This window comes from Schistocerca gregaria, chromosome 5 (genome assembly GCF_023897955.1).
Source record: "Schistocerca gregaria isolate iqSchGreg1 chromosome 5, iqSchGreg1.2, whole genome shotgun sequence".
Lineage (NCBI taxonomy): Eukaryota > Metazoa > Arthropoda > Insecta > Orthoptera > Acrididae > Schistocerca > Schistocerca gregaria.
In genome coordinates, this window is record NC_064924.1 from 172,256,587 (window position 1) to 172,283,626 (window position 27,040).

Consider the following 27,040-nt stretch of genomic DNA (forward strand, 5'->3'; position numbering starts at 1 on the left):
ATTTGTTGACCAGACTGATGGGTCGCCATGGAACGCTTCCTTTCTTCTCTGATGGCAAACTGCTTTGTGTATCAGAGGCACTGAAATGAGAACAGGACAGCCGGCCGCGGTGGCCGTGCGGTTCTAGGCACTTCAGTCTGGAACCGCGCGACTGCTACGATCGCAGGTTGGAATTCTGACTCGGGCATGGATGTGCGTGGTGTCCTTAGGTTAGTTAGGTTTTAGTAGTTCTAAGTTCTAGGGGACTGATGACTTCAGATGTTAAGTCCCATAGTGCTCAGAGCCATTTTTTGAGAACAGGGCAGCAGCCACAATGGGACCATGGAATGCTTCCATCCAAAAGCAATCACCACACGCGTTGAAACATTTAACCCACTGGGAGATGAAACGATCAGTACCTATTCCCTCGAATGCAATCGGTCGCTGATGGATCCACAATGTGAAAATCACACTATGAAGGATCTGGGCTGTACGGAAGATGCTGCAGTGTTTCCCAAACAAATCGGTTAAGTGTAGTCTTTGTCTGATTGGCCGTGTGGGGACGTGCGTTATCGTGCAACAGGATGACTCCGTCTGACAGCTGTTCCGGTTAGGTCAGGATGACTTCATCTTCGACTCTATGGACTCTCTGCTCGTCTAGTTCATCAAATATGGCGCAGCAGTCAACGTTCACAGCTCTGAAGGCACTTTGTAGAAACTGCAATGTGCCATAAAGTTAAACTTGCCACGATCGCTGTCGGATGGAATCATCCTGTTGGACGATCACGTCCGCCCCAAAACTGCCAGTCGGATGAAGGATACAGTTCAGATATTTGGTTGGGAACCACCGCAACGCTATACATACAGCCCGGACCTTTCACCGTGTGATTGTCACATCTTTGACGACCTCTAGAAAGATAAGTGCGGACGTCGGTTTCTGTCGGACGAGGAAATGAAAGAATGGCTGCGGTTGTGGACCTATCAGTGGTCCACTGCTTTCTACGATTTGGGAACTGATTGTCTTGTCTCCCAGTGGAATAAATGTCTTACCAGGTGTGGTGATTTCTTTTGAATGGAATCACTCCATGGTCCGGTTGTGGTGAGTGTTCGGTTTTCATTTGATGTACCTTATAGGACTTTGAAGAGAGAATGTTTTAATCAGTGGTCCTTAAAGCAACTTTATTTTGGAGGTATGTGGGCGATACTTTGATAGTGTGGCATCATAGATATATTAAAAATCCCATCCATAGCAGAGCTCAGTTCACTATGGAAATAGAGTAAGATGGTTGTCCCCCTTACCTGAATACTGTTGTTAGACCAAAGAATAATGACTTTCTTCAGTTTAACGTAAGCCCATCCATACCGATTTGTATTGACAATCGGCAGGTCGGCATCATTTGTTGCAAACTATGAGCGAGTTTAAAACACTGGAACACAGAGCTTACACAGCCTCGGATCCAGATACTTTGCCTGAAGAGTTCGCTCACTTAGTGTTCAGAAGAAAAACGATATTCTACCCAGCAGATTAAAGAGACACTACTATCAAAAACCAGGAAATCGATAAAGAGGTGATTACGCAGGTAAAATGACTAGCGTTTCTCCACTTTGTTGACAATATTTCATTCAAGACAGCCAGAATACTCCAGAAATTTCAGGTTAAAATAGTTTTCTGTCCACGTCTAACACTGTTGGCCTCCTGATATCAGTGAAGCGATAGGCCAGACTACGTCCTCCGTGGCAGAACACTACACCGAATGTCTTCTCTCCCCTTTAGCAACTGTAATTAATTAATTTCTTCTAACAATGTAAAGATAAAATTGTACATCGCCACTGTAATTATTTTGAAGCCATCGTTGCTATGATTTTCGCTTTTCAAATCTATAAATAACTCAGCACGAATCGTCGCTTAACTTAGTCTGTATTCTGATGTCTTGCATACTGTAAACACGCCATTTTATTTGCTCGTTGCAAATTACGAAAATAATAGCTATTGTTATTAGCTTTACGTAAGGTTTATTTATTGGAAATGATACCACTATCCTTTACTAATGATATATAAAGTTTTTTATGTTTCAGCTCTAATTACCTTGGGAAGCGATTAGTTTGGTGACGTATCGGTTCATGTGTCTACCGTGCACCAAAATGTGCAGATTTGCACATTATGGAAGAAGAAACTTTCACTGTAAATTTCTTTCACAAAATCAGATTAATGTTTTCCTAATATAACGCACAACATTTCATCGCACTGTACTCCATCACGGGTCATCGATATTGAAATTATCTGCTCGCCAACAAAGAGTCTGAACCTACGACTAAACACGCGCGTGACTAAGGAAGTCTTCTTCGACCATCAGCAGGATAAGTTATTCGAGACTAAAAATATCTGAATGTGGCTTACCAAGTTCTGCTCCTGTTGTGGTCACTGTGATACATCCCGACTGTGAACAATTAGTTTTCGGAGTAATTGAGTACACTCATTGCTATTCAGTAATTTTTCATCTTTTATTTTGAGACATTACAAACCAATCAAGTCTGTTATTTCTGAACGTTTAGATCTCCACCGGACATTCAAGAGAGTATGATAAAACAATAAATCTGGGAAAAGCAACATTTCATCGGAATCCATTCTTTAAAAAGTCCATGAAAATACGCAAGGGCGGAAAATGTAATGAAGCGTAAAAGCGGGTACCAGTTGGATAATGTGTGGAACCCCAGCATTTCCTCGGGTTTTTTAAATGACGGCACAGTAGCCGATGGCCGTGGCGAGCGACAACCCTGAGGACATCTGATTGTGGGTTCCAAAATTCGACGAGAGAGGGCAGAAGTAGTGTGGTTTATCTGCCAGCACTACGTTAACGCATACGCGCAATACATAGAGCGCACAAACAAATTGCGGAACGCGGAAGTCTCCTACAGTATTCGATAGCTGTAGAAGACTGGCAGGTGCCAAGTCGAAATACCGCGGGGTGCAGTAAATGCGGATAACTGCAAGTCCGAAACTTCGTTTAATAAGGATCTACATCTACATCTAGGTGATTACTCTGCTATTCACAACAAAGTGCATAGCAGAGGGTTCAATGGGCCACCTTCGAGCAGTCTTTCTACCGTTCCACTCTCGAACGGCGCGCGGAAAAAACAAGCACTTAAATTTTTCTGTACAAACACTGATTTCTCTTATTTTCTAGTGATGATCATTTCTCCCTGTATAGGTGGGTGCCAACAGAATGTTTTCGCAATCGGAAGAGAAAATTGATGATTGAAATTTCAGGAGAAGATTCCGTCGCAACGAAAAACGCCTTTGTTTTAATGATTGCCACACCAGTTCACGCATCATGTCTGTGGCACTATCGCCCCTACTTCGCGATAATACAAAACGAGCTGCCCTTCTTTGTACTTTTTCGATAGCATCCGTCAGTCCCACCTGATGCGAATCCCACACCGCACATAGTAGGGCGAACAAGCGTGTTGTAAGCAGTCTCTTTAGTAGACCGTCGCGCCCTCTAAGTGTTCTGCCAATGAATCGCAGTCATTGGTTGGCTCTACCCACATTATCTATGTGATAGTTCCAATTCAGGGTATTTGTAACTGTAATCCCTAAGTATTTAGTTGAATTTACATCCCTCAGATTTGTGTGACCGATCGCGTAATCGAAATTTAGTTAATTTCTTTTAGTACTCTGTGAATGATTTCACACTTTTCCTTATTCAGGGTCAATTGTCACTTTTCACACCATACAGATATCTTATCTAAATAATTTTGCAAGTCGTTTTGATCATCTTATGACTTTAAAAGACTAAATAAGAGCATCATCTGCAAACAACTAAGACGGCTACTCAGATTGTCTCCTATGTTGTTAATATAGATCAGGAACAATAGAGGGCCTGTAACACTTCCTTAGGGAACGCCGAATATTACTTCTGTTTTACTCGATGACTTTCCGTCTATTACTACGAACTGTGACCTTTCTGATAGGAAATCACGAATCCAGTCACATAACTGAGGCGATATTCCATAGACACGCAGTTTGGTTATAAGACGGTTGTGAGGAACGGTGTCGAAAGCCTTCTGGAAATCTAAAAATATGGAATCAATTTGACATCCCCTGTCGGTAGCACTCATTACTTCATGAGTATAAAGAGCTAGTCGATATTTTCTGAATCCTGTGCTAATTACGTATCAATAAATCGTTTTCTTCGAGGTGCTTCGTAATGTTCGAATACAGAATATGTTCCAAACCCCTACTGCAAATCGACGTAAGTGATATGGGCCTGTAATTCAACAGATTATTCCTACTTCCCTTTTTGAGTATTCGTGTGACTCGAGCAATTTTCCAGTATTTAGGTACGGATCTTCCTGTGAGCGAGCGCTTGTATATAATTTGCTAAATATGGAGCTATTGTATCAGCATACTCTGAGTGGAACCTGACTGGTATACAATCTGGACCGGAAGCCTTGCTTTTATTAAGTGATTTAAGCTGCTTTGCGACACTGAGGGTATCTATGTTTCCCATCTTTGCAGTTGTTCTTGATTGGAATTCAGGAACATTTACTACTTCTTCTTTAGTGAAGGAGTTTCAGAAAATCGTGTTTAATAACTCTGCTTTAGAGGCACTGTGATCAGTGACTTTACCGTTGTTATCGCGCAGTGAAGGTATTGATTGCGTCTTGCCACTGGTGTGCTTTATGTATGACCAGAATCTCTTCTTTTCTGCCAGATTTCGAGAAAGAATTTCGTTGTGGAAATTATTGAAAGCATTTCGCACTGAAGTACGTACTATATTTCGAACTTCTGCAAAATTTTGCTAGTCTTAGGGATTTTGCGTTTTTTAAAATTTGTTTTCTATGTCCCGTCGACGATATATCTTAGTACGGTGGCACTTTTCCACAGACTTCTTTCCTCGCCAATGGTTCCTAATGCCTCTTATTTTCGTACTTTATAATTCCACTTAAATTTGTTTTCAAGATTTCCCTGTTGCAACAAATATCTACACCGCCAAGAACACGTCAATGCAGCCTTACGAACTCCACTCTAGATCAAGCATTCCCAACTTTTCCTCTGACGGAACACTTTGAGAATTTTGACTCTTTGACGGAACCCTTGTTTATTTTGAAGGTAACTATAATTTTAAGAAATGAGAATAACTTGTTTCACTCAGTGATTACTTCTATTTTAAATCATAATTAATAACACAGAAATCATTACAAAATTTTAAAAATAATAATTAGTACCGTAGAATATTGGAAAAAACGCCGTGTTAAAACAGTTTTCCGAGGAGCCCTTAATTCACTTCACGCGGAACGTAGTGTTACGTGAAACATAGACCGAAAAACTCTGCTCTAGTTTCGTCTCAGTGACGTCATTGTATTTTTCTCCTATATTTGTAGTTATAATCGATTAGGTAGCTTTCATTAGTTTTCCATATGTAGCCGACTTCTATCAAGGATCACAAAATATTTTCGATCAAAAAATTGGAGAAAGAACAACTACTTTACGTGTGCTTTGCTGTGTGGCTGGTGGGATGAAAAAGTGATAGAAAATGTGTCATTCAGTATCCGGAAGAATAAATCATCTTGGTGAATTATGTAACTGATCTGGTTGCTTTTATTCACATGTAATTAAATTATTACTTGAACTGTTTGGGGTTTTCATTCACAGCCAACTTCCGGTAAACAGTTAACACCCAGCCGTTTTTGTATTGTTTTGGATAGGAGACTTAAGGAACGCTCAAAAAAACATGCCAATAATTCTTGCAGTCACATAGTTTACAAGTTCCTTTCTTACTTTGTATCTAATGAGTTTGGTTACCTAACTTTTATCATCTGCAAACGAAAGTGAACCATTTTACTAAAACTTAAGTGTTTCGAGCAAATTTTTTTGATTTACACAGCCAAATGCCCTCGATGGGACATAGAAGAGAGACTCTGGTGCTGTGTTATTATTTAATCTTTGTAATACACTCCCTGACAAAAGAGTTGCATCACCCAGAAGGGGTGGAGGTAACGTAATACAATTTCACGAGCTGGGACCATATGTAATGTTATTTCAGTGATTACAATAGCGAATCAAAGCTCACTTATTCATAAGACATTGCTCACCTTCTGGCCTGGATACATACACTGATTCGGTTTGGAAGGGTGACCCCCGTTTTAAAAAAAGGATGCTGTCTCGAGGGCGTCCGAAGATATGCGCACATAGAGACTAGCTGACATCGGAGATTTGTGGACACGTAATGTTACGTAACAATATGCAGCGCAGTAGCGGCCGCAAATACGGTGGTATTGTTTGAACTGCATATAACAGCGACTTGCGAGCTCGCTCCTGCATTATTAATATAGATACGAACGTGTGCGCTGGTCAAATGTATCAACGACGCTAAAAAATAAATGACAGAGGAAGTTACACTGGTTCCTCAAGGGCAATTTTCTGAAACTGCAATCTTACCTACCAGAGAGAACGATTACGACCACAAAATTGCTACCAAAAATGGTGGTGTTTAACATGAAAAGGACAATTTGATCAGATAATAGTCCACGTTTTCCAGTTTCTAAACAAAAAGCGTTGTTTGGCCTCAGGAAATTCCAGTATAGGCAGCCATACATATCTTCGTACTTCACATTTAAAACAAAACAAATACGTTGTAACTCAATGTGCATCATAGTAGCAATACTTATTTACGTGCTGTTCAAAATACAAATCGGTGTATATTTAAGAATAATATTCCTCTTTGTGTATATAGTGTGCGAGAAAAACATTTACCTGTTTTAAATTACGCACCATTTTTGAAGACGGCCACTAACTCAAAAATGTGGCGTCCGAAAATGGCCGACAATCCCAGCTGTTCGCATTTGTCGGCATTCCTGTCTACAGTTACTGAACTACGCAGCATAATGTTCTATAGTCAGTTTTTAAGCATGATGTGAACCATTTGTTAGATATGTAATTAATTTAATAAAACTTATGTCTATCTAAAAAATGCTGAGATCATACAATGCATGCTTTCACACAGATATTTGTGAAGATGGTGAGTTTTGTTATATGGTCATTCCGTGGTGGTCCCAGGAATATTTCTTTCTTTGCCTAACGCTTCGAGTCCTAATGCTGGTATCAGTATCAGAGGCTATAAAGACGCAGACACCAAACTTAAACAAGCTCATATGCGCTGAGGGGTTGCCGTGTTTGAATTTTGTATGGATAGAGGTGTAAACTCTGGCGCATGAGACGATACGTGGACGTTGGCGTCATTTGGACCGCAGCTGCAACACGGCGAACGGAAACCCGAGGCCGCTGTTGGATCACCTGCTGCACTAGCTGCGCTTTGCCCTCTATGGTTGCCGTACACGGCCGCCCTACCTTTCCAGCACGTTCATCCGTCACGTTCCCAGTCCGTTGAAATTTTTCAAACAGATCCTTTATTGTATCGCTTTTCGGTCCTTTGGTTACATTAAACCTCCGTTGAAAACTTCGTCTTGTTGCAACAACACTGTGTTCTAGGCGGTGGAATTCCAACACCAGAAAAGTCCTCTGTTCTAAGGAATAAACCATGTTGTCCACAGCACACTTGCACGTTGTGAACAGCACACGCCTACAGCAGAAAGACGACGTACAGAATGGCGCACCCACAGACTGCGTTGTCTTCTATATCTTTCACATCACTTGTAGCGCCATCTGTTGTTGAAAATTGTAACTAATGCAATTTCGAAAGTTTGTCCGCCTGAAAATGTACTGTTGTCCCAAGCATATTGCAACAAACGGTGTATTTCTATCGCTGCTCGTTTAGTTTTTATTGCCGTTTCAAATATACCGGTCATTTTTGAAACACCCTGTATGTACACAACAATATACATTATATTTTCTCAAAATTGGAAATAGGTGATGATATCATTACAAGTTTAAAGAATAATTCAATATATCATCTACATTTAATACTCAGCAACATGTAACCTATCACGCACCAAACACAAATTCATAGAGATACATATTTTTCACTGCAGACTAAGTGTTCCTTGCAGTAAGTTACCTACTATCGAAGTATCACAATAACTATGACCATTAACGAAATGATAGCCGGCTCATCAACAAGCTGACGATCAAACTATAAGATGTGCGGGAATTAGAGTTTATTACCGAATAGTTTCTTTTAAACGTTGGACAAAGATCGCAGATCAGTCGGCTTGGGCAGCGTTCTGTTCACGGAGTTCATGCCAGGTTCCACGCCGAGTGGGTCTGGCGTTATGAAACTGTCACCTGCCGACGCACCAGCACACGCCGGCAACTACGCCTCCGTCCCCTCGCTCCGTATTGGACTGTCAAAAGCTGCAATTTATTTTAAACTCACTATAAATGTTATAAGGCCATAATTTCCTCTTACAGAACGCAGGCCTGCACGTCAGTCGCGATGTTGGGAAGATTTGTTGTAGATCGAAGGCTGCTGTAAGGTGTTCCTTGGAATTTTCTCTAGCTAACCTGCAAACTTGTGTAATGATGTTTTCTCCTGCAGATGCTTTGGCGTGATGTACGTCCCTTTCAATCTTTAATCATCTAATTATAACTTCAGAGTTGCTCAATAGTGCATTTTGAATTTCAACTTGAAATTCGTCACATGCATGACTTGCATCCGAACGAGCCAATTTTAAAACCAATATTAAAATAGTGGTTTAAAATATCTCGAAATTTTGAAATTTATGCTTGTTGCGTATTATTTTCTTCACAATATTTCAAGCAATGTGCTAGATATAATGAAGAGATCGACACGTCATGACTGAAGTACACTTTATTAGAGTTCTGTGAAAGCCTGTAATGACTGGCATACTTGTTGTTGTTGTTGTTGTCTTCAGTCCTGAGACTGGTTTGATGCAGCTCTCCATGCTACTCTATCCTGTGCAAGCTGCTTCATCTCCCAGTACCTACTGCAACCTACATCCTTCTGAATCTGCTTAGTGTACTCATCTCTCGGTCTCCCTCTACGATTTCTACCCTCCGCGCTGCCCTCCAATGCTAAATTTGTGATCCCTTGATGCCTCAAAACATGTCCTACCAACCGATCCCTTCTTCTAGTCAAGTTGTGCCACAAACTTCTCTTCTCCCCAATCCTATTCAATACCTCCTCATTAGTTACGTGATCTACCCATCTAATCTTCAGCATTCTTCTGTAGCACCACATTTCGAAAGCTTCTATTCTCTTCTTGTCCAAACTAGTTATCGTCCATGTTTCACTTCCATACATGGCTACACTCCAAACAAATACTTTCAGAAATGACTTCCTGATACATAAATCTATATTCGATGTTAACAAATTTCTCTTCATCAGAAACGCTTTCCTTCCCATTGCCAGTCTACATTTTTTATCCTCTCTACTTCGACCATCATCAGTTATTTTACTTCCTAAATAGCAAAACTCCTTTACTACTTTAAGTGTCTCATTTCCTAATCTAATTCCCTCAGCATCACCCGATTTAATTTGACTACATTCCATTATCCTCGTTTTGCTTTTGTTGATGTTCATCTTATATCCTCCTTTCAAGACACTGTCCATTCCGTTCAACTGCTCTTCCAAGTCCTTTGCCGTCTCTGACAGAATTACAATGTCATCGGCGAACCTCAAAGTTTTTACTTCGTCTCCATGAATTTTAATACCTACTCCAAATTTTTCTTTTGTTTCCTTTACTGCTTGCTCAATATACAGATTGAATAACATCGGGGAGAGGCTACAACCCTGTCTCACTCCTTTCCCAACCACTGCTTCCCTTTCATGCCCCTCGACTCTTATGACTGCCATCTGGTTTCTGTACAAATTGTAAATAGCCTTTCGCTCCCTGTATTTTACCCCTGCCAACTTTAGAATTTGAAAAAGAGTATTCCAGTCAACATTGTCAAAAGCTTTCTCTAAGTCTACAAATGCTAGAAACGTAGGTTTGCCTTTTCTTAATCTTTCTTCTAAGATAAGTCGTAAGGTCAGTATTGCCTCACGTGTTCCAACATTTCGACGGAATCCAAACTGATCCTCCCCGAGGTCCGCATCTACCAGTTTTTCCATTCGTCTGTAAAGAATTCGCGTTAGTATTTTGCAGCTGTGACTTATTAAACTGATAGTTCGGTAATTTTCACATCTGTCAGCACCTGCCTTCTTTGGGATTGGAATTATTATATTCTTCTTGAAGTCTGAGGGTATTTCGCCTGTCTCATACATCTTGCTCACCAGCTGGTAGAGTTTTTTCATGACTGGCTCTCCCAAGGCCGTCAGTAGTTATAATGGAATGTTGTCTACTCCGGGGGCCTTGTTTCGACTCAGGTCTTTCAGTGCTCTGTCAAACTCTTCACGCAGTATCGTATCTCCCATTTCGTCTTCATCTACATCCTCTTCCATTTCCATAATATTGTCCTCAAGTACATCACCCTTGTATAAACCTTCTATATACTCCTTCCACTTCTGCTTTCCCTTCTTTGCTTAGAACTGGGTTTCCATCTGAGGTCTTGATGTTCATACAAGTGGTTCTCTTGTCTCCAAAGGTCTCTTTAATTTTCCTGTAGCCAGTATCTATCTTACCCCTAGTGAGATAAGCTTCTACATCCTTACATTTGTCCTCTAGCCATTCCTGTTTAGTCATTTTGCACTTCCTGTCGATCTCATTTTTGAGACGTTTGTATTCCTTTTTGCCTGCTTCATTTACTGCATTTTTATATTTTCTCCTTTCATCAATTAAATTCAATATTTCTTCTGTTACCCAAGGATTTCTAGCAGCCCTCATCTTTTTACCTACTTTATCCTCTGCTGCCTTCACTACTTCATCCCTCAGAGCTACCCATTCTTAGGTATGTTTTTTATGAAGTTTTGAACTGTCTGAGATCTATCTGGTGAAATTTTTCTTAATGGGTTCTCCTTTTCTCATGAAAAAACAACATAAACAAACAGAATACGACATATTTAAGGATTTTCCGGGAAGTAATATTTATTTAATCTTTAGGTGCCTCTTCCGTCGCTTGGAGAAGTGCCGTGACCATCACTATTTTTGCAAGTTGTTGAAACACTGAAAAACCTCTCTGCATACCAAAATGTTACAGCCATTAACCTTAACCATGTACAGAATAGTAACCATTCACCATGGTATTGTGCTTTTCCTTTCCTTTGGGTTACCTGAAAAGATAAAATATGTTAATCAGTCAAAATAATAATTTTATCTATAAATGGTACGTAATATAAAAATCGAATTTATGATTTTCATTAATCCATCAGAACATCTTATTGTTACTCAGACAGTAATTATTTTGATAACTGAAATAGCCCATACCCCACAAAGAATGGAATACCTGATCTATACATTCACGAAATTTGCCTCACAGCTTGTTTTTACAAGTACATACAGGACATAGAATTTTAGCACCAATAGTCTGTCCTGTTTTATCAGATGTGTACTGTCTGCCAGAATTTCTATGGCATTTACAATGTATGAGAGCATCAAGAGTGAACCGCTCTGCATCTAGGGAGTCGAAGCTAAAATACTTTTGCAGTAGATTCAATAGTTCAAATAACAATAAAAGCACTTTTTGAGAAAGGTGTGACTTTTGATTATATCATTTCATCCCTTCAATTACGCAGGAAAAAATTCGATGCGTTGCGGCTTTTCCGAGTTAATTGACACTCAAGTTAGCCAATCAGACCGTTGCGCGCGCTAATTTCAAGCTACCAGCTAGAGATCGTGTCGCCAAACGTCTTTTTCGCTTGATTTGCTGAAACCGAACAAGGGAGCGATACCAAAATTGGACATGGTACGGTAGTAGGTATCGAAGCCAAGACACAGGCAGACCAGTCGTGTGCTCTATCGTCTACGCTATGTGAACAACTAACACTAATTTTATCTGACGGGCGGCTTGAACTTACGCGCTTAGCGGCCTGATTGTCTAACTACGATGCTACTTAACTCGGAAACGGCGCAACGTGTCGATTTTCTTTCTGGACAAATACTTCTCAGCACAACCTACCATGTAACATCCTGACAAGCTTTTCAGACTGTTTCTGGCCACCCTGCGTCTGGCGATAAGTGAACAAGTCCAATGATGTCTCTAACACAAGTCTGCCGAGCTTACAGCTGCCATAGGAACTGCAGTTTCCTTGCAAACGGTTTATCAGAACGGTCGTATCAGACTTCTTGTATCTGATTCAAGGCAGTGCTGAGGTGGCCTGCATGCATACGAATTCCATTGTACAATAATTTTTGTCTGATGTTCGTTGAAGTGAAGAGGTAGGAGGTACAATTACAAGACTCACTGGTAAGGGAAAGCTTCATTCGTGAGGAACCTTGGGAATTTCATATCTTCGTTAGTGTTTGGAGGAATCTGTTGGCGCCAAGAGGCTCTGCAGGTGGCCCAGACGTCTTTTTTAACAGTAGATAACGCCCGTTCGCATCGAGCTGCTATATTGGATATATGTTTTGCAGGTGAATACATCTGCCACTTGAACTGGCCAGGAAATCTCGAAATCTTAATGCCATAGACCCTGATCCTGCTTGTGGAAAATCCCAAAGACTCTGAGAAGGTGCATATTAAAATGTCCACACACCTTCACACGATGTTATATAACAAAAACATGAAAGAATACTGTATATTTATAGAGGTGCTGTTCCTCCAACGTCCCGGGTACAAAGGGCAGAGACGGGATTGGGGGTACAAAGAGCGCTATAAGCTTTCGAATTTCTGTGAACGCCCACGTGCTAACGCTCCTTTCGCGCGAGTAGCACGCATGACTGCCTTTTCTAAGCGTCCTTCTTTTTTATATACATGTATATGTAGATAGGTTGCTGGACGCCTACATTAATTTTGACGTCAGTGGTGATATTTTGAGGTCACCGTATCCTTATGCCCAGCGAGATGCTGTTGTGGTACCGGCAAGATCAAAGGTAAGCACGTAAGGGCAACCATGAACTAAAAATTCATGGATTAAGTCTTCTCGATGTTCAAAACATATTTTTCGATTTCCTGAGCTGGAAGGTTCGATACTTCATTTGCAAAAGTAATAGTTTTTACCTGAATCCCGAGCTTGCAAACGCAAAAATATCCTTTCGGCTGTATGTTTTCGATGACTACCTGGACAGAAATTCAAAGCTTTTTCCCAGTTGTTCTTGCCATAAAAAATACTTGATCATCAAATTTTATTTAAATGCTTAACATCTTGCCACCGTTAAGTAGAACGGTATGTCACGTTGCAAGTAGTTCAGTAGCAAGTTTCAGTTTGATGGACCAGACTAAACAAATGAGGAGTACTACTACTCCTAAGCTGGTAGCAGTCTCAGCTGATCGCGGGGGTTTCCTGGAATAGCTGAACTGAACACGAAACTGTTTTACGACACACATGTAAACGACAGGCAAACTAAAGCGACAATTTTGGTCGTTTCTGCTTCAACTCACTGCCCCTACGCTGCAATATGACTACACTCATGATTATACTTACATCAATTTTCCCGCCAAAAGACACTTCTTTCGGTGTGCTTTCAGTTCTGGCAATCTTCTGTTTTTATTGCAGTTTTTGTCTCCGACGTGTACTGGTAACCCATATTTCGTCTACTATCACCCAACGTCCCCAGATCTGCATCGTATTATGCTTCAAGTTTACCAAATACGATTCTGAAATGTCCTTTCTGGAGTGTTGTTGGCATAGTGATGACAAACGCTGGCACCCAGGCATACATAGCGCTCTCATCTTTGTTTACACAAAGAATTTGATTCAAGATTTGCGTATTCGTCTGTATGATCTCAAGAATATTACTAATTTTAATATATCTATGTTCTGTCACAATAACATCAGTCATATCAACCATACCTGCAGAATAAGCTATCCAATCTCCAGTGGCTACGAGACCACGTTTTTTTCATTTATCCGGTGATACAGCGGCTTTGGTGTTGGTGCAGTGCCCGGGAATTTGTCTCAAATTCGTTTGTATTGTAAATAAAAATGTTTCATCACTGCACCATTGTCGTTTTTATGTATTTTTACAAAACCCGTGTTGCCGATCACTCAAAAAAAAAAAATTGCGAACTATCAACTGCGCGCCGCATCTACACTCCTGGAAATGGAAAAAAGAACACATTGACACCGGTGTGTCAGACCCACCATACTTGCTCCGGACACTGCGAGAGGGCTGTACAAGCAATGATCACACGCACGGCACAGCGGACACACCAGGAACCGCGGTGTTGGCCGTCGAATGGCGCTAGCTGCGCAGCATTTGTGCACCGCCGCCGTCAGTGTCAGCCAGTTTGCCGTGGCATACGGAGCTCCATCGCAGTCTTTAACACTGGTAGCATGCCGTGACAACGTGGACGTGAACCGTATGTGCAGTTGACGGACTTTGAGCGAGGGCGTATAGTGGGCATGCGGGAGGCCGGGTGGACGTACCGCCGAATTGCTCAACACGTGGGGCGTGAGGTCTCCACAGTACATCGATGTTGTCGCCAGTGGTCGGCGGAAGGTGCACGTGCCCGTCGACCTGGGACCGGACCGCAGCGACGCACGGATGCACGCCAAGACCGTAGGATCCTACGCAGTGCCGTAGGGGACCGCATCGCCACTTCCCAGCAAATTAGGGACACTGTTGCTCCTGGGGTATCGGCGAGGACCATTCGCAACCGTCTCCATGAAGCTGGGCTACGATCCCGCACACCGTTAGGCCGTCTTCCGCTCACGCCCCAACATCGTGCAGCCCGCCTCCAGTGGTGTCGCAACAGGCGTGAATGGACGGACGAATGGAGACGTGTCGTCTTCAGCGATGAGAGTCGCTTCTGCCTTGGTGCCAATGATGATCGTATGCGTGTTTGGCGCCGTGCAGGTGAGCGCCACAATCAGGACTGCATACGACCGAGTCACACAGGGCCAACACCCGGCATCAGGGTGTGGGGAGCGATCTCCTACACTGGCCGTACACCTCTGGTGATCGTCGAGGGGACACTGAATAGTGCGCGGTATATCCAAACCGTCATCGAACCCATCGTTCTACCATTCCTAGACCGGCAAGGGAACTTGCTGTTCCAACAGGACAATGCACGTCCGCATGTATCCCGTGCCACCCAACGTGCTCTAGAAGGTGTAAGACAGCTACCCTGGCCAGCAAGATCTCCGGATCTGTCCCCCATTGAGCATGTTTGGGACTGGATGAAGCGTCGTCTCACGCGGTCTGCACGTCCAGCACGAACGCTGGTCCAACTGAGGCGCCAGGTGGAAATGGCATGGCAAGCCGTTCCACAGGACTACATCCAGCATCTCTACGATCGTCTCCATGGGAGAATAGCAGCCTGCATTGCTGCGAAAGGTGGATATACACTGTACTAGTGCCGACATTGTGCATGCTCTGTTGCCTGTGTCTATGTGCCTGTGGTTCTGTCAGTGTGATCATGTGATGTATCTGACCCCAGAAATGTGTCAATAAAGTTTCCCCTTCCTGGGACAATGAATTCACAGTGTTCTTTTTTTCAATTTCCAGGAGTGTTTTTGAAAGTTACAATATAAATGTTACAAGATGTCCGCCAACAATCATTTGAATCTAATTTCCAGCGATTTCGTATACATTTGCCCAGAATATCAATCTGTCCTGCTGTTTCGGAAAAATACAACATATAGTTTTATAATAGGCGATCAGAAAGTTTCCGTTCGACAGTCGAACAGCCCAGAATCGACTTGCCAATCATCCAAAATCGCCGGGAGCATTGAGGTAATCACCACACGGACGGACCAATTGAAAATACCCGTTTGGTGTCCTACTGTTTGAGTAAGTCCGTAAGTGCCTGCTGCACATCCTTGTTAGACAGGAATCGTCGACTCTTCAAAGCCTTTCTTAAGGGACCGAAGCCGTGATAATTGCATGGGGAAAGATCAGGACAATAGGGCAGGTGCTTGGTGTCTCCCCGTTGAGCCGGCGTAACGTCTACGTTATGACTTATGAAATATGGGGACGTGCGTTATGATAAAGGAATACCTCCAATTGCGTTGATAATAAAAAGAATATAGCCTATGTGAACAATGTTTTCAAATGGTTCAAATGGCTCTGAGCAGTATGGGAATTAACATCTGAGGTAATCAGTCCCCTAGACTTAGAACTACTTAAACCTAACTAACCTAAGGACATCTTACACATCCGTGCCCGAGGCAGGAATCGAACCTGCGACCGTAGCAGTAGCGCGGTTCAGGACTGAAGTGCCTAGAAATGCTCGTCCACAGAGGCCGGCGCACCATTCCACAACGGTGGTTTTCGACTGACATGTGACATGTTGCCTTTATAGAGTCCTTCATTCTCCGATAAATGTCTACCGCTGTTTCTCCTTCGGCGGACACGAAAAGAAGATCAGCACGTTAGTCCTGTTTCAACGCATCTGGTAATAATGTCGCCATATCTCATTTCCGCATTTACCGTATGCATGTCGGATACACACGAATGCCACACATGTCGGTGCTTATATATCCGCATCGGACTTGCGCTACGTTGCATATGCGCTGCAGCAACGCCCTCAAACGGAAACTTTTTGATCGCTATTTATATTGTAAGTAGCTAATACTGAGTTCAGTTTTAAGGAAGCAAAAGCACACACATATCGTGGTCTCTCAATCTTTAAAGGAAAAGCGCTGAAATGATACGTGCAGACATTAAAAGTGTGGTGGGCAGGACCCCAAGTTTGATCTTCGTGGATAGTGTTGGATGAAAGCAAATGCTACGTAGATTGGAGAAAAAGATAGAGAACTGTCGCAAAAATTTTATGAATAGAAACACAATAATGTGAAAGTTACATAGTATTAGTTTATTTACGAAGGTAATCCCAAAAGTAAGGTTCAAATGGTTCAAATGGCTCTGAGCACTATGGGACGTAACTTCTGAGGTCATCAGTCCCCTAGAGCTTAGAAGTACTTAAACCTAACTAACCTAAGGACATCACACACATCCATGCCCGAGGCAGGATTCGAACTTCCGACCGTAGCAGTCGCGCAGTTCCAGACTGCAGCGCCTAGAACCGCTCGACCAAAACTAAGGTCTGCCATTTTTTTTCTTTTAAGTAAAGAACTCTGTTTCTAGGCAGTTGATCACACTGTTATGAAGAGTGATTCACGCGCTGTGTGTAAACATACGCACGCCGCACTGAGGTGCTCAGTCTTGGCTTGGCAGCCGTTGAGAATGGAGCTCCCGTTGGATGTTACTGTCAAGTGAGAATTTGCGCGCAGTTATTCGGTTTTTGAACTCAAAGGGCACTGCGCCGATTGAAATCCATCGCCAACTGATGGAAGTGTATGGTGAGTCGTGCATGGATGTCAAAAATGTTCGTAAGTGGTGCAGAGAGTATGCAGCTGGTAGGACCGAAATTCACGACGAACAAAGGAGCGGGAGACCGTCAATTTCTGAGGAAACAGTTTTGAAGGTTGAGCAAAGCATGCGTGAAGATTGGCGGATCACCCTGGATGATCTCTGCACGTTGGTTCCTGAGGTTTCCCGAAGCACCGCTCACAGAATTTTATCGGAAACACTGAACTACCGGAAGGTGTGCGCAAGATGTGTGCCACGCATGCTGAATGAGGACCACTTGCGGCAACGAGTTGATGCTCCCCGCGCATTTCTCCACCGCCTTGCAGCTGAACAGGATAACTTTCTGGACGCAATTGTCACGAGTGACGATACCTGGGTTTACCACTTTACACCTGAGACCAAGCAACAATCACGCCAGTGGCGACATGCTTGTTCGCCAAAGCCGCGGAAATTAAAACATACACAATCTGCCGGTAAAGTCATGACAACCGTTTTTTGGGATCGGAAAGGGTATTGTTGGTCGACCGTATGCCCACTGGGACCACAGTTAACGCTGACAGGTACTGTGAGACTCGGAAAAAGCTCAAATGGGCAACTCAGAACCGGAGAAGAGGAATGTTGAGCAAGGGCGTACACATTCTCCATGACAACGCTCGCCCACACATCGCACGGCAAACCGTTGCTTCCTGCAACAGTTTTAGTGGATCATAATCACCCACCCACCGTATAGTCCTGACTTGGCGCCCAGTGACTATCACCTGTTCCCTAGGTTAAAAGAACGTTTGGCCGGAAAGCGATTCAGCTGCGACGACGAGCTGAAGGAAGAGGTTCATAACTGTCTGAACAGCATGGCGGCGAGCTGGTATGACTTGGGCATACAAAAACTGCCACAGCGTATACAAAAATGCATCGACAGAAATGGTGATTATGTCGAAAAATAGCTAAATCTTCAACTGATGTAAACCATTGTAGAAATACACAGGCCTATGTACTTATAAAAAAAACAGGAGACCATACTTTTGGGATTAACCTCGTTAACCAGTTTCCGGCATACAAGCCATCATCAAAGTATACTGACTACTAGCATCAAAGATAATGCAGAACCTGTGACCAACCTTGAAAAAGATATTCCGCATGCAGAAGGTTGCAAGAACCCTGTAAATGTCATCTCTGACAGTGCAGTAATAATATAACTGAAAAGATTTAGATCAAATAGTAAATAAATGTGAAGGGCATATACTAAAAAACATAAAAAACTGTGTGTGTGTGTGGGTGTGAGAGAGGTGGAAGAGGAGGACACAATGAGCAAGGAATTACAGTCAACACAAGAGACGATGTGCAGCCGCTAAGACAACAGAATAGCGTACAGTCAGTTCAATTTAACCTGTTACATTGGCGAGTTTATCGTTTTATACCCTGTTTTCAGGATGTTTAGCCTTCATGTTTTCTGGTACGTCCTCTTTACATTGATTTACTGTTTAGCTAAAATGTTTTCAATTATGTTACAATTATACTTGCCAAAGACGACATTTACTGTGCTTTTACACCACACGCTCCACGTGCGGTCTTTTTGTGCGTAGTATTTTAGCTAGCAGCGACGGGAGAATCGATTAACGTGTCACAGAAATGTCTGAACGCAGATGGGTCAGGTGTGACTCAATAGCAGAGCTCTGCCGGCAGGAGACAAAACACCCATACTGCTTCTAATTCCAATCAAGGGCAAACTTTTTTCGGCGACGGAAGCGCAAACACTATCGTACGAGTATTTCACGCGGTCAGGCCGGGCACTGTTTGATACGATGTGCAGCGTACCCATCACCACACAGCACAGCACAGCCAGGTAACGAGCACGAGGCGCAGCAGATGGAGTGGTCCTTGCTGTCGACCAGGCGTTTGTTTGGCCAGCGAGAGCCGCCCGGATATGACGTCACGAGCCCCGGGCGAGTCCACTCTCTCGACCTCGCTCTGCACTGACATTAGCTCCCAACCGGCGGTTAGCAATCACAGCTTCATTTAGCCAGCTGTACTTCTTCTGGAGTCCCTGTGAGCAGAGTTCTGAGAAACTTAAAGGCATTCGTGAGTAACACTCTAATCCGGCGATCTTCAAGTCTCTTTACAAAGGGCTACCGTTCATTAACTTCCGCACCGGTTCTCTCAGATAAGGACTGGAAGATAACAATACTCAAGAAAGCTTTGATTTGAATTATCTTGGTCGTCTCGTCCACATAACAACGCCCATTTCTTGTCTCCACGGAACAATGCCCATTTCTTGTCTCCATCTAAGATATTTCAGTAAAATGGCTTTAATCCTCGAAATCTCGATCTCAACACCTTCTTCCTATGTAGTTTCGTTTCATTGACACACATCACTCGTAGCTGATATTGTTCAAGTTCCAAAATCGATACACTAATTGATACATAGCGCCTTGATATTCAAATGTTTACAGTGGAGGAGATGGTTCAAAAAGAGACCAATCACAAAGGTGGTAACTTGAGAATTTCAGAGTACTCTTCCAAACGGATAACTTTCGCAGATTCGTATTTAGTAACGTTATCACTATGGAGCCGACCGTTATACAAGAACCGCTTTTGTCTGTACAGTTCAACTTCACTCACTCGGAGGAGACGAAATAACTGCTCTAAAGTCAAACCTTCCTGGGAATGGGAACCAAAAACCTGCGTTTCTTCCTCCCGGCTCCACAGACCCTACTGGCCAACGATTTTATAGTATCAGAATACCTCGTTACCAAGCCCGCAGCTAGTCTTCTTTTGTCTGATGCGTGGGGTGCACAGCTACAGTACCTGTGCTTTAGCAGGAACTCAAAGGCAACAAAGAATTTTGAAACCCCGGCAGCTGTGTTGAGGCAAGTGACAGAACTTGTAACACTGCAATACGCTGTACTTTTCAATGTTGTTCTCTAATCGTGAATATATTTTAATTTATTCATTTGTACGTGGTCAGTTGCAAGATCGTGATAAGATTTCGACATTAATTTGATGTAACACGATTTTGCAGCTGTTGTAAATCAGAGACGCTGGCAATGTCAGGGATCTTGCATTATATAAAATCGGAGATATAGTCTGAATGGTAACACAAGCGTCGAGAGTTAAGCTGTGACAGAGGCTGGACGCTATGTAGTTGCGAGAAAAGCTCGCAGACGAGTGTGTCTGTGTACAGCGTAATGCCAATGTATGTAACAAGGCTTTGTGGATGAGACGAGCATGCAGTTTGTGGTCCACAGTACAGTATCGATCAATGAAGGAGCTTCAATAAAATTGTCAAACGAAGAGTGCTGTGTAGCTAGAACATGTTCAAAAGTTGTCCACTTGTGGAAGATGAGACTTAGCTAAAGTAAATGTTGGCCGGCCGCTGTGACCGAGCAGTTCTACGCGCTTCAGTCCGGAACCGCGCTGCTGCTGCTACGGTCGCAGGTTCGAATCCTGCCTCGGGTATGGATGTGTGTGATGTCCTTAGGTTAATTAGGTTTAAGTACTTCGAAGTCTAGGGGACTGATGACCTCAGATGTTAAATCCCATAGTGCTTAGACCCATTTCAACCATTAAAGTAACTGTTGCCGCCGAACTGTTAAGTCACGCAAAAGCTTCCGCTCAGTTAAGACTGTACCATCGCAGACAGTCAGAATTGTAACAGACTTGCCCATGGCCTAATATTGTTATTAGGACAATATATAGAGTGTGTTAAGATTTAACCCTAATCCTATAGTAATTACTTAACCGAGTCATTGTTAGCACAAGCAGAATGTACTTCTTATCACCCTAAAGACCGATTATGACGTTGTTAAAAACATAGACAGACTTCATGATAAAAATATTAAATGTGCCAGAAAGAAAGCTTTAATTTTTTCTCTTCCATTGAGAAAGTCATACTCGTTGGTTACAATAATCAGAATTATTATTATTTATTACCGTTTTCAAAATGAAGTTCATCAAGTGATGAATTGTATACTCCCACTCAGATACGCTATTTAATTTTTGTTTGCTTAGTAACTGTGTGTATCGATCGATCTTGGCTATCATATGTCGACGTTGCCTTAGTATATTTCTGCTAATTGGGAAGTCACTTGTACTTAATTTTTGTATGTTTTGATAACAAATTTTAAATATTTGGAAGAAGAGGTCAGTTACGACTTAGTGGCGGTGAACGTTACTGTGAGGTCACGCAACTTAACAAATCGCGTGAGATAATAAGTCAGTCGGTTTTGATTTTTAATGATTCAAAAATGTTAGCAATAAGAGTAATTGAATCGCTTATTTCAGAAGGGAAAAGTGGAAAATTCAGTTTTAATATTTTACTGGGCACTTTCTTAATTGTTTGCAGTGACCATGTGAGAGATACCACTATGAACAGTTATTCTGACTTACTGTATACTCAAATATTGTGTCTATTTATTGACCAGAGCAGAATATTACTCTTGGACATACGGCTTTTCTGAAATAAGTAAGAAATAAAAATCTTAAAACCTTTACATAATACAAACGAACTATTTAATAAACATGTACGTAAATGTTAGAGACAATGTTTAGAGAATTCAATATCTGTTCATGAAAACAAACTGTTTATCAATAGTGAATATCACAAGCTACACATCTTCTGTGTCCTGTGCTCCGGCAGCAGTCAGTCACTGAGGAAGAGCATTCCAGAATTCTAAGATGTGTTTTTCTTGCACTAAGTAAGCGTCTGACTTCCTTACATATATGATCTTCATTGCGTTGATAGGAATGTAGTTATCTGAAAAGACTCGACTTGCTGGGAAGTTGACGACGGATCGAGGAGCTCCACGTATAATCTGAATGTGTGGGTATTTACACCACTCATCATACAGCAGGCTGTTACAGTCCCAAATACCTCATCACTGAAGACAAAATGATGAAATGTTGAAACACTGAATGCTATTTTCAAGTCCCTTCGTCATGTAACTGTCTCTAATAAATGGGTTGTCCTCCTGTAAAGTTTCGTCCACCACCATTTGACATTCAGGATTTCATCTGCTGAGATAAACTTTACAGAGAATTTTCATCTTGAATTCGATAATATGATCACTTCAGCGTAATCCATAAAGGTATATACTCTGTCAATCCTTCGCAGTGATATCTTGATTGTGCTCCATCAGACGGCAAGAAAGAGTGTCGCCTGACGGAAAAGAATACCTTCATTCTCTGAAATTTTCCAGCATCTACGAAAGCTTGACACGTTCTTATTAAACAGTGATTATTGTTTTGTGCTTAGCAATTATCATAAAACAGACGAACAACTTTTTGTGTACTTGGGGACGCACGTAGTGAGGTAGTGAAACAAGTAACTGCAGACTCACATTAACATTAACAGTCAGCTGCCGGAGACAAAATAGGCCTTGAACAGGTACGCTTGATAGATGAAGAATCTGCATGAAATTTAAGCTCAGACTCAAAATATGTTTATTTTCTTTGCACAGCCTTTCACTTACATTGAAAGCAGAATAAAATTTCTTAGCTCTTCTCCTGTGCACCATTAAATCACAAATCGCTGTCCGTCGAGATGCCTCATTCAAACTTTTGCTGTTTTATTTCTCACCATTAACTGCTCACATTCACAACACGCATTTCCTTTGCTCTGCCGAAATGAAGGTCAAAATTCTGGTTAAATATTTTCACATAGTACCCGTGTTTGATAGGAAGAAGGGAATTCACTTCCTTGAAAAGCTCGTACGAGGTTCTTCTATTCAAGTCTGGCTTAAGTAAAGGAAACGGTATGTGCTCATGAACGTTGGCAATTTTAAATCCTGATATTGAATTACCGCTCTTTGATTTTGCTCTTTCATCTTTAGGGATTTTTCCAAACATTATTTTTCTCACCCTTTTTTCGCCAACAGCAAATGAGCTTGGGAACTCTTGTCTGCAAATTTGGATACAATTTCTTCCCACCATGCAATGATATTTGAAAGAATTTGCCTTTGGACTTTTTCCTTTCTTTGATCTAAGGCTCTTTAGGTAAAGATCATGTTCACTTTTAAGATCCAGAAAAGGTGTGCGAATTGATAACTGATCATCTTTCCTGGTGGATTCAAAGCACTTGAAATGGAAAGTACAAGGTAGTCCGACAAATTTTGTTGGTATTAGCTTACCTCCGTAATTGGTATGCTTCAATCCCTTTAGTTAAGCAGTTCTGATTACATTTCGTTCGTACTGCTCAGGATGACATACAGTCTTCTTCCTCATTTTCTTATGGATGTGTTCAACTTCACAATCGGATTCACTCATATTGATACTACGAGGGCACAGCATCACATCCTACTGCTTACTCTACAACTATGACTTTGAAACAAAGCGCAGATGCATACTTACAGGTTTCTCGAAACACGGTTGCCAACTTCACAGCTGCTCATCTAATCGCAATTGTAGTCATAATTTTTTCCCCGAAACTCTGCGGAACTCTTCAAATTTTGTAGAGAGCATTCGAGAAAAATAGAGTTTGGAAGGTAGGAGACGAGGTACTGGCGGAATTAAAGCTGTGAGGACGGGGCATGAGACGTGCTTGGGTAGCACAGTTGGTAGAGCACATGCCCGCTAAAGGCAAAGGTCCCGAGTTTGAGTCTCGGCCCGGCACACAGTTTTAATCTGCGAGGAAGTTTCATATCAGCGCACACTCCGCTGCAGAGTGAAAATTTCATTCTGAAAAAATATATATGTCTCTCGGAAGCCGGGTGGCGTCATCACAAGTGATGAAAATAGGACTTCCATTATTGTAATTATCTTATAAACTATTGTCTTGCAAAAATGCCAATAGAGGTTTCGTGTAGGTCATGGGGAGTTATTCAGAATTGTGATCAGTATTTTTTTCACAAATTTCGTAATTCTTCTTTTTACATGATTGAAATTTTCTCGAAAGCTGTTGTTTTTTTTCGCGAACTTCAGCAGAAGTAATAAAATTTTTTTTTGGGAACTCTAGAACTATCGCAGCACTCTCACTCTCAGTAAAGTCTAAGGAAATGTATACTTCTCGAAAGTCGGGTGCCAACTTCACATGACTCAGTCGAGATGACCAAGTGAAACTTTTTCCTATTAGAGGAAGCACACTGCCGTGCAGCATGCGAGGAAACGAAGCTGTTGAGAGATAATGTGTCAGTCCCAGTACGTTGCTGCTCCTAATAGGCTTCACTTCGTGACTGGCGGTAGTGCGATAGTTGCACCATTTCGCGATACATGTGTTGGCTTCAACCATCCTGGAAGCAATCCTGCATAGTCAGTCAGTTGTAGAAAAGGCACCTGCTGTAGTGTGCTCAAGGCAATTTCGTGCCTGCTTAACGTGCAAATGTGAGATTAGCAACACGAGACAATAGCATTACGGTTCCACCAATGTTAAGAGCGGGAAGCGTGTCACACAGCCGCTCTCTGTGGGCTTAAATTACGTAGTTACTCATGGCTAATTACTATTTTTCGTGGTCCTGAATTCCCAAATCTCATTTCTCGTTTTCTGATTAATGATGCCTCTAAGAACTGGACAAGTAGTCATTGTCCCTCATTTCCTCATGCGACTTTGTTTCATTTTATGTACAACTCGCTTGACTCATTACTAGGGCCCAGATTTCAATTACCTAAAAACAGTGAAATATGCATTTATGGCCTAAAACTTACATAAATATGACGTTAAAAATAAAATATGATTTAATAGAAGTTTATTGAAAGCATTCTTGTTTGTTTACTTTTTTATTCACCATAAAGTAATACAAAATTCACTTCTCAAAATATTGTAAATATAGTTCTTTCTCTCTGTAGGGTTTGTGGCTAATTTGCACCTATTTTGTGAATGTCTGGATGTTTTATTTTCTAAACACAAAGTACAGTGAAAAGATCATCTATCGACATAGTAAAACAATGTTTTTATTTCCACATAGTATTTAAAGCGCTTCACATTATTTAGTACCGTATGCCAAGCTTCAGTATCTGCGAAGTTGCACTGGATCACAAGGTGCATTTTCAGGTTTTCCATTGACAAAGATCATCGGTTGTCGCTGAGAATAGTTTTGTACCTGGAAAAGCTCCTCTCCACTTCACAAGACGTCACTGGAGCGTATTTGAAGGCAGCAAGGTCAGTGGAGCTCAGCTTTGTTTCAGTATCATCAAATGTTGCCTCATTCCCTGATAGACTGTCACTAATTTTGCACAGTGTAGAACATCCAGGATTCCGCCTTTGTTGGCCCTGAGAGGGTACTGTCGACTCTGCGCAACGACTGTTGTGGTACTCCGATTTTCTGCTACAGTCCTGAGAAAAAAAGCTGTGTACTGATTTATCTGTTTATCTTTGATAATAGCATGTTAAATATTGTCTCGTGAGCAACATATTCATTTTCTTATTCGTGTGTCCCGTAAGCGGAAATATGACCTATGATATTAAAAGTTAGCCGCAATATGACCAATTACTAAAATTTGTCGAAATATGACTTTATATGCACAATCAAAATACATTTTCCGACACTAAAATGCCTAGATTTGTGTATAAATTGTTCTAAAATTCACCCTATAGTTCAGAAAAAATATGACTTGTCATTAAAATCCGGGACCTACTCATTACAAACATGCAGATCGCCGTATAGTCCAAAAATGTGGACGCAAATTTCCACTTTTTGTGACAATATTGCCTCGCAATTCTGTTTTTATCGAGATTATAACTGACCTCATAACAGTTGTCTGTCTGTTCATGAGCAGTAGTTTCACCCTTTTCCCTTCATTAAACTTAATTATCTGAGGGAGAGAATTCCCTGCTGTAAGAAAAGTTTTCTGATATCTCCGTGGTCCAAGGAGCAGAAGGGCCATCGGCCTTGCCGCAGTGGTAGCACCGGTTCCCGTCAGATCACCGAATTTAAGCGCTGTCGGGCTGGGCTAGCACTTGGATGGGTGACCATCCGATCTGCCGAGCGCTATTGGCAAGCGGGTGCATTCACCCCTTGTGAGGGAAACTGAGGAGCTACTTGCTTGAGAAGTAGCGGCTCCGGTCACGAAATGTGACATACGGCAGGGCGAGCTGTGTGCTGACCACATGCCCCTCCATATTCGCATCCAGTGATGCCTGTGGGTGAGGATGTCGCGGCGGCCAGTTGGTACCGTTGGGCCTTCATGGCTTGTTCGGGAGGTGATCACTAGGTGTGATCATTTTAATGTGAGGGTAGGAGAAGCCGTGACAGGCCGGACTTCTCGCTTCTGTCACTTCAATTTTCAATTCACAACCTCTGCAGCGGGCGACATCGTCATTTCCTAGTAGTCTCCGCGTGGGCGACCTCTAGCCCGGAGAGCCAGCAGCAGCGGCGTGGTGGCTGGTGGCGGCTGCCCAGCAGGGGTCGGGCCAATCAGCGGCCGTTAATTGGCAGAGCCTTCCCCGAGCCCCAGGAGAGCTCAAGGGCGCAGCCTCCGGGCGACGTACTTTTCCGCCTTCGTAAACACGCACGTCCTACGTAGCGAGGGGCAATGGGCGGCCGTCGTGGCGCTAATGGACGCCCAGGGTGCTCGTTAAAGGGAAGCCAGATTTGTCGCAAGAGGCGCAGCGAAGGTCACCGAGAACAGATTTCTTGTTTCACTTGCTGTCGTCAAGATTTCTTACCGAAGGTGGCTTACAGCAAACAGTGTAGGACAGCACGCGACGAGTAGCGTGAAGACCGTCCGTCCAAAACGCCCCTGGCGTATGAGCGATGTCAGCACAGTACGAGTAAATACGGTGTCAGCCTGCACTAGCAACTGTCAACAGCAGACGTTGCAACTACACTTGCTTGCGTGGCCTCGGACGAGGCCAACCATA

At 42.4% G+C, this 27,040-nt stretch overlaps 1 protein-coding gene and 1 pseudogene across 1 annotated transcript in view; one reads left to right on the forward strand and one right to left on the reverse strand.

The window, feature by feature from the left end:
• The window catches only part of LOC126271993 (mitoguardin), a 1,260,603-nt gene that overhangs the window by 136,592 nt on the left and 1,096,971 nt on the right, over window positions 1-27,040 (reverse strand). The window lies entirely within an intron of this gene.
• Window positions 26,060-26,177, forward strand: LOC126274604 (5S ribosomal RNA; annotated as a pseudogene).